Raw genomic sequence first — 14,147 nt, forward strand, 5'->3', positions numbered from 1 at the left:
TGTGCAAGGAGTGTCAGAAAAATGTCGATGAGTAATGGAGATCTAAATAAACAAATTCTTACATTGATATAAACCAAGGAGTGCATTAGACAAGAGCATTAGACTTGACCCCAAAGCTCAGCAGGGCTGCATCATCCAGCTCAATAAACATAATTTAGAAGATTAACAAAAATGCAAATGTTACTTTTTGCTAAACTAAGCAATATATTCTTCCAATAAGAAAAAAAACATATTTAACCCAAATTTAAAAGGCTTGAGAATAATTTAACGTGTTCTTTAACTTCTCGTGGCCCATGGACACACTATTTTTTTTATGGATTGCTTAATAAAAGAGTTTCAATGACTGGAATGTTACTGTATTAGCAATATTACAGAACTGATTATTTCTCCAACATAGGTGTGTCCGGTCCACGGCGTCATCCTTACTTGTGGGGATATTCTCTTCCCCAACAGGAAATGGCAAAGAGCCCAGCAAAGCTGGTCACATGATCCCTCCTAGGCTCCGCCTACCCCAGTCATTCTCTTTGCCGTTGTACAGGCAACATCTCCACGGAGATGGCTTAGAGTTTTTTAGTGTTTAACTGTAGTTTTTATTATTCAATCAAGAGTTTGTTATTTTAAAATAGTGCTGGTATGTACTATTTACTCAGAAACAGAAAAGAGATGAAGATTTCTGTTTGTATGAGGAAAATGATTTTAGCACCGTAACTAAAATCCATGGCTGTTCCACACAGGACTGTTGAGAGCAATTAACTTCAGTTGGGGGAACAGTGTGCAGTCTCTTACTGCTTGAGGTATGACACATTCTAACAAGACGATGTAATGCTGGAAGCTGTCATTTTCCCTATGGGATCCGGTAAGCCATGTTTATTAAGATAGTAAATAAGGGCTTCACAAGGGCTTATTAAGACTGTAGACTTTTTCTGGGCTAAATCGATTCATTATTAACATATTTAGCCTTGAGGAATCATTTATTCTGGGTATTTTGATATGATTATATCGGCAGGCACTGTTTTAGACACCTTATTCTTTAGGGGCTTTCCCTAATCATAGTCAGAGCCTCATTTTCGCGCCTGTATGGCTCACTTGTTTTTGAGGACAGCATGGCATGCAGCTGCATGTGTGTGGAGCTCTGATACATAGAAAAGTCTTTCTGAAGGCATCATTTGGTATCGTATTCCCCTTTGGGCTTGGTTGGGTCTCAGCAAAGCAGATTCCAGGGACTGTAAAGGGGTTAAATATAAAAACGGCTCCGGTTCCGTTATTTTAAGGGTTAAAGCTTCCAAATTTGGTGTGCAATACTTTTAAGGCTTTAAGACACTGTGGTGAAATTTTGGTGAATTTTGAACAATTCCTTCATACTTTTTCGCAATTGCAGTAATAAAGTGTGTTTAGTTTAAAATTTAAAGTGACAGTAACGGTTTTATTTTAAAACGTTTTTTGTGCTTTGTTATCAAGTTTATGCCTGTTTAACATGTCTGAACTACCAGATAGATTGTGTTCTGACTGTGGGGAAACCAAGGTTCCTTCTCATTTAACTATATGTATTTTATGTCATAAAAAATTTTAGTAAAAATGATGCCCAAGATGATTCCTCAAGTGAGGGGAGTAAGCATGGTACTGCATCATCCCCTCCTTCGTCTACACCAGTCTTGCCCATACAGGAGGCCCCTAGTACATCTAGTGCGCCAATACTCCTTACTATGCAACATTTAACGGCTGTAATGGATAATTCTATCAAAAACATTTTAGCCAATATGCCCACTTATCAGCGAAAGCGCGACTGCTCTGTTTTAGAAAATTCTGTAGAGCATGAGAACGCTGATGATATGGTTTCTGAAGGGCCCCTACACCAGTCTGAAGGGGCCAGGGAGGTTTTGTCTGAGGGAGAAATTTCAGATTCAGGAAACATTTCTCAACAAGCTGAACCTGATGTGATTACTTTTAAATTTAAGTTGGAACATCTCCGCGCTCTGCTTAAGGAGGTGTTATCCAATTTGGATGATTGTGATTATCTGGTCATTCCAGAACCACTATGTAAAATGGAAAAGTTCTTAGAGGCCCCGGGGCCCCCCGAAGCTTTTCCTATATCCAAGCGGGTACATTGTTAGTAAAGAATGGGACAGGCCCGGTATACCTTTAGTACCTCCCCCCATATTTAAAAAATTGTTTTCCTATAGCGACCCCAGAAAGGACTGATGGCAGACAGTCCCCAAGGTCGAGGGGGCGGTTTCTACTCTACACAAGCGCGCCACTATACCCATAGAAGATAGTTGTGCTTTCCAAGATCCTATGGATAAAAAATTAGAAGGTCTGCTAAAAAAGATGTTTGTTCAGCAAGGTTCCCTTCTACAACCATTTGCATGCATTGTCCCTGTCACTGCAGCCGCGTGTTTCTAGTTTGATGAGCTAGGAAAGGCGATTATTAGTAATTCTTCTTCTTATGAGGAGATTATGGACAGAATTCGTGCTCTTAAATTGGCTAATTCTTTCACCCTAGACGCCACCTTGCAATTGGCTAGGTTAGCGGCGAAAAAATTCTGGGTTTGCTATTGTGGCGCAGAGCGCTTTGGTTAAAATCTTGGGCAGCGGATGCGTCTTCCAAGAACAAATTGCTTGACATTCCTTTCAAGGGGAAAACACTCTTTGGCCCTGACTTGAAAGAGATTATCTCTGATATCACTGGGGGCAAGGGCCACGCCCTTCCTCAGGATAGGTCTTTTCAAGACCAAAAATAAACCTAAGTTTCGTCCCTTTCGCAGAAACGGATCAGCCCCAAGGGCTACGTTCTCTAAGCAGGAAGGTAATACTTCTCAAGCCAATCCAGCCTGGAGACCTATGCAAGGCTGGAACAAAGGAAAGCAGGCCAGGAAACCTGCCACTGCTACCAAGACAGCATGAAATGCGGGCCCCCGATCCGGGACCGGATCTGGTGGGGGGCAGACTCTCTCTCTTCGCTCAGGCTTGGGCAAGAGATGTTCTGGATCCTTGGGCGCTGGAAATAGTCTCCCAAGGTTATTCTCTGGAGTTCAAGGGGCTTCCTCCAAGGGGGAGGTTCCACAGGTCTCAGTTGTCTTCAGACCACATAAGAAGACAGGCATTCTTACATTGGGTAGAAGACCTGCTAAAAATGGGAGTGATTCATCCTGTTCCATTAGGAGAACAAGGGATGGGGTTCTACTCCAATCTGTTCATAGTTCCCAAAAAAGAGGGAACGTTCAGACCAATCTTAGATCTCAAGATCTTGAACAAGTTTCTCAAGGTTCCATCGTTCAAGATGGAAACCATTCGAACACTTCTTCCTTCCATCCAGGAAGGTCAATTCATGACCAAGGTGGATTTCAAGGATGCGTATCTACATATTCCTATCCACAAGGAACATCATCGGTTCCTAAGGTTTGCATTCCTGGACAAGCATTTCCAGTTCGTGGCGTTTTCTTTCGGATTAGCCACTGCTCCTAGGATTTTCTCATAGGTACTAGGGTCCCTTCTGGCGGTGCTAAGACCAAGGGGCATTGCTGTAGTACCTTACTTGGACGACATTCTGATTCGAGCGTCGTCCCTTCCTCAAGTAAAGGCTCACACGGACATTGTCCTGGCCTTTCTCAGATCTCACGGATGGAAAGTGAACGTGGAAAAGAGTTCTCTATCTCCGTCAACGAGGGTTCCCTTCTTGGGAACTATAATAGACTCCTTAGAAATGAGGATTTTTCTGACACAAGCCAGAAAAACAAAACTTCTAGACTCTTGTCGGATACTTCATTCCGTTCCTCTTCCTTCCATAGCGCAGTGCATGGAAGTGATAGGTTTGATGGTAGCGGCAATGGACATAGTTCCTTTTGTGCGCATTCATCTAAGACCATTACAACTGTTCATGCTCAGTCAGTGGAATGGGGACTATTCAGACTTGTCTCCGAAGATACAAGTAAATCAGAGGACCAGAGACTCATTCCGTTGGTGGCTGTCCCTGGACAACCTGTCACAAGGGATGACCTTCCGCAGACCAGAGTGGGTCATTGTCACGACCGACGCCAGTCCGATGGGCTGGGGCGCGGTCTGGGGATCCCTGAAAGCTCAGGGTCTTTGGTCTCGGGTAGAATCTCTTCTACCGATAAATATTCTGGAACTGAGAGCGATATTCAATGCTCTCAAAGCTTGGCCTCAGCTAGCGAGGGCCAAGTTCATACATCAACCATCAGGGGGGAACAAGGAGTTCCCTAGCGATGGAAGAAGTGACCAAAATCATTCTATGGGCGGAGTCTCACTCCTGCCACCTGTCTGCTATCCACATCCCAGGAGTGGAAAATTGGGAAGCGGATTTTCTGAGTCGTCAGACATTGCATCCGGGGGAGTGGGAACTCCATCCGGAAATCTTTGCCCAAGTCACTCAACCGTGGGGCATTCCAGACATGGATCTGATGGCCTCTCGTCAGAACTTCAGAGTTCCTTACTACGGGTACAGATCCAGGGATCCCAAGGCGGCTCTAGTGGATGCACTAGTAGCACCTTGGACCTTCAAACTAGCTTATGTGTTCCTGCCGTTTCCTCTCATCCCCAGGCTGGTAGCCAGGATCAATCAGGAGAGGGCGTCGGTGATTTTGATAGCTCCTGCGTGGCCACGCAGGACTTGGTATGCAGATCTGGTGAATATGTCATCGGCTCCACCATGGAAGCTACCTTTGAGACGAGACCTTCTTGTTCTAGGTCCGTTCGACCCACTCCAGCTGACTGCTTGGAGATTGAACGCTTGATCTTATCAAAGCGAGGGTTCTCAGATTCTGTTATTAATACTCTTGTTCAGGCCTGAAAGCCTGTAACCAGAAAAATTACCACATAATTTGGTATATCTGTTGGTGTGAATCTGCAGGATTCCCTTGGGACAAGGTTAAGATTCCTAAGAGTCTATCCTTCCTTCGAGAAGGATTGGAAAAAGGATTATCTGCAAGTTCCTTGATGGGACAGATTTCTGCCTTGTCTGTGTTACTTCACAAAAAGCTGGCAGCTGTGCCAGATGTTCTAGCCTTTGTTCAGGCTCTGGTTAGAATCAAGCCTGTTTACAAAATTTTGACTCCTCCTTGGAGTCTCAACCTAGTTCTTTCAGGGGGTTCCGTTTGAACCCTTACATTCCGTTGATATTAAGTTATTATCTTGGAAAGTTTTGTTTTTGGTTGCAATTTCTTCTGCTAGAAGAGTTTCAGAATTATCTGCTCTGCAGTGTTCTTCTCCTTATCTGGTGTTCCATGCAGATAAGGTGGTTTTGCGTACTAAACCTGGTTTTCTTCCAAAGGTTGTTTCTAACAAAAACATTAACCAGGAGATAGTTGTGCCTTCTTTGTGTCCTAATCCAGTTTCAAAGAAGGAACGTTTGTTGCACAACTTGGATGTAGTTCGTGCTCTCAAATTTTACTTAGCAGCTACTAAGGATTTCAGACAAACTTCGTCTTTGTTTGTTGTTTATTCTGGTAAACGGAGAGGTCAAAAAGCAACTTCTACCTCTCTCTCCTTCTGGATTAAAAGCATTATCCGATTGGCTTATGAGACTGCCGGACGGCAGCCTCCTGAAAGAATCACAGCTCACTCCACTAGGGCTGTGGCTTCCACATGGGCCTTCAAGAACGAGGCTTCTGTTGATCAGATATGTAAGGCAGCGACTTGGTCTTCACTGCACACTTTTTCTAAATTTTACAAATTTGATACTTTTGCTTCTTCTGAGGTTATTTTTGGGAGAAAGGTTTTGCAAGCCGTGGTGCCTTCCATTTAGGTGACCTGATTTGCTCCCTCCCTTCATCCGTGTCCTAAAGCTTTGGTATTGGTTCCCACAAGTAAGGATGACGCCGTGGACCGGACACACCTATGTTGGAGAAAACAGAATTTATGTTTACCTGATAAATTACTTTCTCCAACGGTGTGTCCGGTCCACGGCCCGCCCTGGTTTTTTTAATCAGGTCTGATAATTTATTTTCTTTAACTACAGTCACCACGGTAACATATGGTTTCTCCTATGCAAATATTCCTCCTTAACGTCGGTCGAATGACTGGGGTAGGCGGAGCCTAGGAGGGATCATGTGACCAGCTTTGCTGGGCTCTTTGCCATTTCCTGTTGGGGAAGAGAATATCCCCACAAGTAAGGATGACGCCGTGGACCGGACACACCGTTGGAGAAAGTAATTTATCAGGTAAACATAAATTCTGTTTTTTGCATATGTGGGGTATTTTCAAATTATTCCCTGTCAAAAAGCCACAGAAAATATTTTATTTTTATCATTATAGAAGAGGGCATTTTAGGTCATTTCATTTTAACAGCAAAAAATGTGAATAGACCAAAATCTCTGTTGTCTGTAGTATTTTTTTTTTTTAAAGCTTTGTGATTTCCTACTTAGGAGTTGTAACGGAAGCTATTGTTGCTATTTAGGGAATGGATTTTAGCACACTGAGTTTTTCTTCCAGTAAAGGTTGTGAGAGGTCAGGACATTAGTCGGCTGTGAGTTTTACAGAACTGTTTTCACTTTAACCAGGATTTTCTGGATCATTTGCAATATTGTGAATAAGAATCAGTGGAAATTATAGGAAAATGTTAATGTTGTTCTGTAATAAAATGTAATAACTTATTTTATACAAATTGACTTTTTATTACAGTCTTTATTGTATTGTTATGGGAGGGGTCTATAAGTGTAAATGTAAAATATTATAGTGTATAACTACAGTAGGTACTTCATTAAAATATGGTCATATACTACTACTACATCTGCGCATTGGAATTGTACATTAAAAATGTCCTGCAGCTTTCCCTTTACTATCTGCTTTACTGCTGAATGCATGACACAGTTGATATAAGTGAAATTAATTTGTCATTACTTTTAGCTCACCAATATAAAAGATATACCTTGAAAGGACAATTCAATACAGTAGAATTGTGTAATCAACAAATGCATAATAAGAACATGTACTCAGGATTTCAAATGAGTAGTAGAGTTTTTTTATGACAAATTTTAGAAATTCCTTCTATTTCCCTTTCCCCTGTATCATGTGACAACCAGCAGTAAATCATGGACTTATATAAGTATGCACTGTGAACTCTGTGAGAGAGGAAACATAAAACATGGATGCAGACAAACGCGTGAAGTAAGAATGCTGATCTACCATACTTTAGACTTTGAGAGAGTTAAAATGAATGAGTTTGAGGTATGTATGTGCGTGTGTGTGTATATATATATATATATATATATATATATATATACCTAACCAGCCTAAAGTGATTACAACACTGATCCTTGGTTTTAGAAAGTATAAAGTCTTTCCAAGTCAGGGGACTTAAGTCCAAGTCAAGTTGCGAGTCATTTCCAGTTTACTTCTATTATTAAATGCACTTCTTTCTCTTGGTATCATTTGTGAAATTTACTGCATTTTTACTAGTGGGAGAAAAAATAAAGACTTAAAAAATATCTAAAATTTTGCTGTAGTACATTGTATTATATTGTGCTAGACATTAAAAAAAAAATCCATAATGCCACAGCACACTGGACAGTAAAAAAAACTAGATCTGAAATTGGATTGGTAAATTCTGAAAACACCAATATACTATTTGCCTCCTGCAGTCTGGTCCTTTTTGCTACCTGGAACTATTCTAGACTGTGTCTGGAATTACAACTCCCAGCATGATGCATGGCCTGGGGAACAGATGCTTGCGTTCAGGAGACAACGGAAGTGACTGCAATATAATCACAGTTTATTGAAAGAATATTTCCCACACAATTTTAAATACAGACCAATCCTTTTAAAAGCCAGCACTTTAAAAAACAAAGATCTTTTTAAATGGCTGTCACATGAGATGCTACAGTGCATTATTGTATGTAATAAGCTTAGCAAAATATCTTGGTTTTCTGGTGTGAACAGCTTAGGGTTCCTCCCTTCCACGTGGAAAGCCTTTATTTACTTATTTATTTATTATTTTATTTAAAAATAGAAAAGAATATGCATTTTATAAAATCATTTTTCGGCCACTCAGTTTGGCACACTACAAATCTGGTGCTCTCTCCAGACAATTACAAGCAGCCAATTTGCTCTTGCCAAAAACAGTGTAATAACTCTTATGAACTTATTTTGACATTAATTTTAAATGTATCTGATAAATCTGCCATAAACCTTTACTCACATTGTTTGTGGCTATTATATCATATGTTTATAAAAAGATAATAGAATTTGCAGAACTATTAACATGTTTGTATGGGTTGTATGAATACATCTTTGTTTTTTGAGTGTATTCAGCTTTGGCAGATTTAGGAATGTATACATATACACCCATGACAAATTGGGGTCAAGAGTATGATGTTTCTTAGGATTTTATCTCAGTTTGCATAATATAGTGCCTATTTTAAATTAATATCATATGAGTTTGTGTTGTATTTTCTTAGTTTATGCACTTCATCACTTTATTTATTTTACTCAGATTTCGTATAGAGCCATATTCGTACTGGTGGTGTATGACCTTCTGCTTGAGTTAGATCAGTTTCTACCTATTTGCAGAAGGGTAAGCTGAGCTGGAGCTCTGTTCCAGTGGAATTGCTTATATATATTCTACAATGCCGGATTGACACCTGTCAAAACAACATGTTCTGTAGTGCACTGGGAAATGCTGTTTTCTTTCATACAGGTGGTGAGAGTCCATGATCCATTGTCTATCTTCCCTGCCACTAGGAGGAGGCAAAGATTCCCAAACCCCAAGAGCTCTATAAACCCCTCCCACCACTGGTAACGAGTCTGATCTTTGCCTCTGCTGGAAGAAGGGGAAGAATAAGATGTGCATGTTATTCTTCAGTGATAGGGGTTCTCAGACTGAGTTGAGGTCCGCTTCACCTCAGAATGCAGTGTTTGATGGAGGGTTGCATTGGGAGTATGGGTTTTTCACATTTCACAGGTGTCACGGGTACCTGTCCTTTGCCTTCTCCTGTTAGGTCATCAATATACCTCTGCTGATATGGTTCAGCACTGGTTTGGCTTGCTGCCATTTTTTCCAGTAGATAAGTGGCTATAGGTAATTACTGCAATTATTCATTATGGGCACTCTATTAGCCAGATAGTTTATTTAATTATATATTTATCATATGTATATAGCCTTCGGACAGTTTAATTTCAAAGTTATTCCCCTTTAAATGTTTTACTTTATATATTTTTTTTAGCGCCAGACTTCTACTAGCTCTAATCCTGCTGAGGTTAATGTTTCTGGTCAGGAAGCTTCCTCTATTCAGGAATTGGAGTCATCCTCTTTTTTTTTTATCTAAAGTTGAACATATTGTTAAAGATTCTAAGGTAGCTAATAAAAATCTATGATTAAATCCCCTTAGGTTTTGCGTGTTCCTGATGCTGTCTCTGAGATAGTTTCTAGGGCTAAGCCAGGTGATACCTTTAATCCTTCTGCAAGGTTTAAGAAAATGCATCCTTTCCCGGCTTATAATATTGAACTTTGGAAAACTGCTCCTAAAGTTAATGGGGCCATTTCAACCTTGGCTTAAGTATACTTCTATTCCTTTGGAAGATAGCTCTTCCTTTTAAAGACCCTTTAGATAGGAAGTTATAATTTTTTCATTGGAGGGCTTTTCGGCAAGCAGGTTATATTTTTAGGCTATCATTTTCTGTTGCTGGTGTGGCTTCTGCTTCTTCCATTTGGTTAAATAGTCTTTATGTGCAGTTTTCTGATGATTCTGCTAGTGAAGATTTTTTTAGCCTTTGGAATGGCTTAAAGGGGCTACTGCTTTCATTTGTGATGCTGTTATTGACATCATTAAGATTAATTCTAAAAGTATGTCTTTGGCAGTACTTTCCAGAATGGCTTTAATGGTTAAAGTTTTGGTCTGCTGATTTGGTTTCTAAATCCAGGCTTTTATCTGTCTCTTTTCAGGGAAAGATGTTGTTTGGATTTATTATCCCTACTGTTACCGGAGGTAAGGTAGCTTTTCTTCCACAGGACAAAAAGTCCAAATCTTCTAATCATTTTTGTTCCTTTCGTCAGAACAGGGATCAGAAATCCGATTCCTCCTTTTAGACATTAAGTTTGTCTGGCTCTGCCTGGAAGCCTAGTTCAAACTGGAACAGGTTTAAGCAGTCTAAAAAATGTACTCCCTCATCCAAGTCGACATAAAGGTGTTACCCCCAATCGAGAGTCTCTGGTAGGGGGCAGGTTGCACATTTTTCAGGAGACTTAGTTTTAGATTGTTCAGGATCTGTGGGTTCTAAACATATTTCTCTTGCAAGGTGTATCCAGTCCACGGATTCATCCTTTACTTGTGGGATATTCTCCTTCCCTACAGGAAGTGGCAAAGAGAGCACACAGCAGAGCTGTCCATATAGCTCCCCCTCTAGCTCCACCCCCCAGTCATTCTCTTTGCCAGCTCTAAGCACTAGGGTCTCTCTCGGGAGGGTAAAGTGAATGTGGTGTTAGAATTGTAGTTTTTATTATCTTCAATCTGGCTTATGTTTTTCCACCGTTTCCCCTTCTCCCTCGTCTGGTCACCAGAATCAAGCAGGAGAAGGCTTCGGTGATTCTGATAGCGCCTGCGTGGCCACGCAGGACTTGGTATGCAGACCTAGTGGACATGTCATCTGTCCCACCATGGACACTGCCAATGAGGCAGGATCTTCTAATACAGGGTCCGTTCAAGCATCCAAATCTAGTTTCTCTACGTCTAACTGCTTGGAGATTGAACGCTTAATTCTATCAAAGCGTGGTTTCTCTGAGTCGGTTATAGATACTTTGATTCAGGCTAGAAAGCCTGTCACCAGGAAAATCTACCACAAGATATGGCGGAAATATCTGGGTTGGTGTGAATCCAAGGGTTACTCATGGAGTAAGATTAGGATTCCCAGGATATTGTCTTTCCGCCAAGGAGGATTGGAGAAAGGATTGTCAGCTAGTTCCTTAAAGGGACAGATATCTGCTCTGTCTATCCTTTTACACAAGCGTCTGGCAGAGGTACCAGACGTTCAAGCGTTTGCTCAGGCTTTAGTCAGAATCAAGCCTGTCTATAAACCTGTGGCTCCGCCATGGAGTCTAAATCTAGTTCTTTCAGTTCTTCAAGGGGTTCCGTTTGAACCTTTACATTCCATAGATATTAAGTTGATATCTTGGAAAGTTTTGTTTTTGGTAGCTATCTCTTCTGCTCGAAGAGTTTCAGAATTATCTGCCTTACAGTGTGATTCACCTTACCTGGTGTTCCACGCAGATAAGGTAGTTTTGCGTACCAAGCCTGGTTTTCTTCCTAAAGTTTTTTCTAACAAGAACATTAACCAGGAAATAGTTGTTCCTTCTCTTTGTCCTAATCCTTCTTCGAAGAAGGAACGTCTGTTACACAATCTTGATGTAGTTTGTGCTTTAATGTTCTATTTACAAGCAACTAAGGATTTCAGACAAACATCCTCCTTGTTTGTTATCTATTCTGGTAAGAGGAGAGGTCAGAAAGAGACTGCTACCTCTCTTTCTTTTTGGCTGAAAAGCATCATCCGTTTGGCCTATGAGACTGCTGGCCAGCAGCCTCCTGAAACAATTACTGCTCATTCTACTAGAGCAGTGGCTTCCACATGGGCTTTCTGTTGAACAGATCTGTAAGGCAGCGACTTGGTCTTCACTGCATACTTTTTCCAAATTTTCCAAATTCGATACTTTTGCTTCTTCGGAGGCTATTTTTGGGAGAAAGGTTTTACAAGCAGTGGTGCCTTCCGTTTAAGGTACCTGTCTTGTTCCCTCCCTTCATCCGTGTCCTAAAGCTTTGGTATTGGTATCCCACAAGTAAAGGATGAATCCGTGGACTGGATACACCTTGCAAGAGAAAACAGAATTTATGCTTACTTGATAAATTACTTTCTCTTGCGGTGTATCCATTCCACGGCCCGCCCTGGCATTTAAGTCAGGTACATTTTTTTGTTTAAACTACAGTCACCACTGCACCCTATGGTTTCTCCTTTTTCTTCCTAACCTTTGGTCGAATGACTGGGGGGTGGAGCTAGAGGGGGAGCTATATGGACAGCTCTGCTGTGTGCTCTCTTTGCCACTTCCTGTAGGGAAGGAGAATATCCCAGAAGTAAAGGATGAATCCGTGGACTGGATACACCGCAAGAGAAAGTAATTTATCAGGTAAGCATAAATTCTGTTTTTCTCAGGGTTACTGGATAGGTTTCACAACAAGGTATCCCAGAGGAATGTTTATTCTTTCCAATATTCCAAACAATCCTGTAAAAGTTTAGGCCTTTTTTTTCAGTCAGTTTCAGAACTATAATCTATGGGAGTGATTGTTCCTGTTCCTCTGTTGGAACAGGGGATGGGATTTTATTAAAATCTCTTCATTGTTCCAAAGAAGGATTGAACTTTCAGACCAGTTTAGGATCTAAAACAAGTTTCAGAGAGTTCCTACTTTCAAAATGAAAACTATTCAGACTATTCTGCCTTTTGCTCAGCAAGGTCAGTTTATGTCCACAATTGATTTACCTTCATGAAATTCACTGGAAACATTATTAGTTTCTAAGGTTTGCCTTTCTAGACGAGCACTTTCAGTTTGTTGCTCTACCATTTGGTCTGGCACCAGCTCCCAGAATATTCTCAGAGGTTCTGGGTACCCTTTTGTCTGTAATCAGAACTCAGGGTATTGCAGCGTTTCCTTACCTGGATGATATCTTGGTTCAAGCTCCATCTTTACATGTAGCAGAATTTCACACCAGCGGACTTCAACAACATGTTTGGAGAATCAATTTTACAAAGAGTTCTCTGGCTCCTCAGATGAGAGTTGTTTTTCTGGGAGTTCAGATAGATTCAGTTTTCTTGAGTCTCTCTTTGACTGATTAAAGAAGGTTTAAGCTGGTGTCAGCTTCTCAAAACCTTCAGTTTTTCTTTTCCGTCAGTCTCTTTGCATGGAGGTATGAGGTCTCATGACTGCTGCTTCTGATGCTGTTCCTTTTGCTCATTTTCACACAAGGCCTCTAAAGGTTTGTATGCTTCAGCAGTGGGGCAAGGATCATTCTCAGCTACCTTAAAAGACTTATCTAGATCACAGAACAGTTCAGTCCCTTTGGTGGCTGAATCATCCCCCTATTATGCAGGGGGCTTCTTTTTCTTGTCCTATTTGGACTGCGATCACTACAGATGTAAGTCTTTAAGGTTTGGGGGCCGTATGTGGGTCTCAGAGGGTACAAGGGGTTTGGTTTCCTCAGGAGGCAAGGTTGCTAATAAATCTATGTGCAGTTTTCAGAGTCCTTCAGACTTGGTCTATGTTTAAAAGGGAGTCATATCTCCATTTTCATACAGACAATGTCACCACAGTGACTTACATACATCATAAGGGGGGAACTCACAGTTCCCTAGCTATGAAGGAAGTGTCTTGAATTCTTTCTGGGGCAATAGCCAGTAGTCTAATTTCTGCAGTTTATATTTCAGGCGTGAACAACTGGGATGCATATTTTCTCAATGCAGTCAGTCAATGCATTCAGGAAAATGATCTCTTCACCTGGATGTTTTCAAACATATAGTGTATCTTTGGGGTCTCCCAGAGAAATATCTGATGGGCTCTTGGTTAAACAACAAACTTCCCAGTTACTATGCAAGGTTCAGGGACCCTGAGGCAGAGTTTCTGAATGCTCTGGTAACTCCATTGTTGCTTCAGCTAGCCTATATTTTTCCTCCTCTGGTTCTTCTTCCCAGAGTGATTGCCAAGATCAGGCAAGAGATTGCTCAGACTTGGCCTCACAGGGTGTGGTATGCAGATGTGGTTCAGATGTTTAGGTGGCCTCATTGCTCATTTTCTCTGCATCTAGACCTTCTTTCTCAAGGTTGATTTTACCATCAGGGTCTTAAATCTCTTAAGATTGATGGTATGGAGATTGAGCGGGTAGTTCTCAGGCGGTTTTTCTCATTCTGTTATTGAGACTTTGGTACAGGCCAGCAAGCCTGTGACTAGGAAGATTTATCATAAGGTCTTGAGGGCCTTTATTTCTTGGTGTATGGATCATGTTTTTTTCCTGACATTCTTTTAGAATTCCTAGGTTTTTGCAGGATGGTTTAGATAAGGGTTTATCTTCCAGCACTTTAAAAGGTCAGATTTCTGTTTCGTTCTACAAGAAGATTGCTAGTCTTCCTGAGATTGCTAGTCTTCCTGACATTCATGGTT

General features: G+C 41.1%; 1 protein-coding gene across 1 annotated transcript in view; it reads left to right on the plus strand.

The window, feature by feature from the left end:
- Positions 1–14,147, plus strand: part of BANP (BTG3 associated nuclear protein) — a 1,088,809-nt gene that overhangs the window by 195,147 nt on the left and 879,515 nt on the right. The window lies entirely within an intron of this gene.

Source organism: Bombina bombina, chromosome 1 (genome assembly GCF_027579735.1).
Source record: "Bombina bombina isolate aBomBom1 chromosome 1, aBomBom1.pri, whole genome shotgun sequence".
NCBI lineage: Eukaryota > Metazoa > Chordata > Amphibia > Anura > Bombinatoridae > Bombina > Bombina bombina.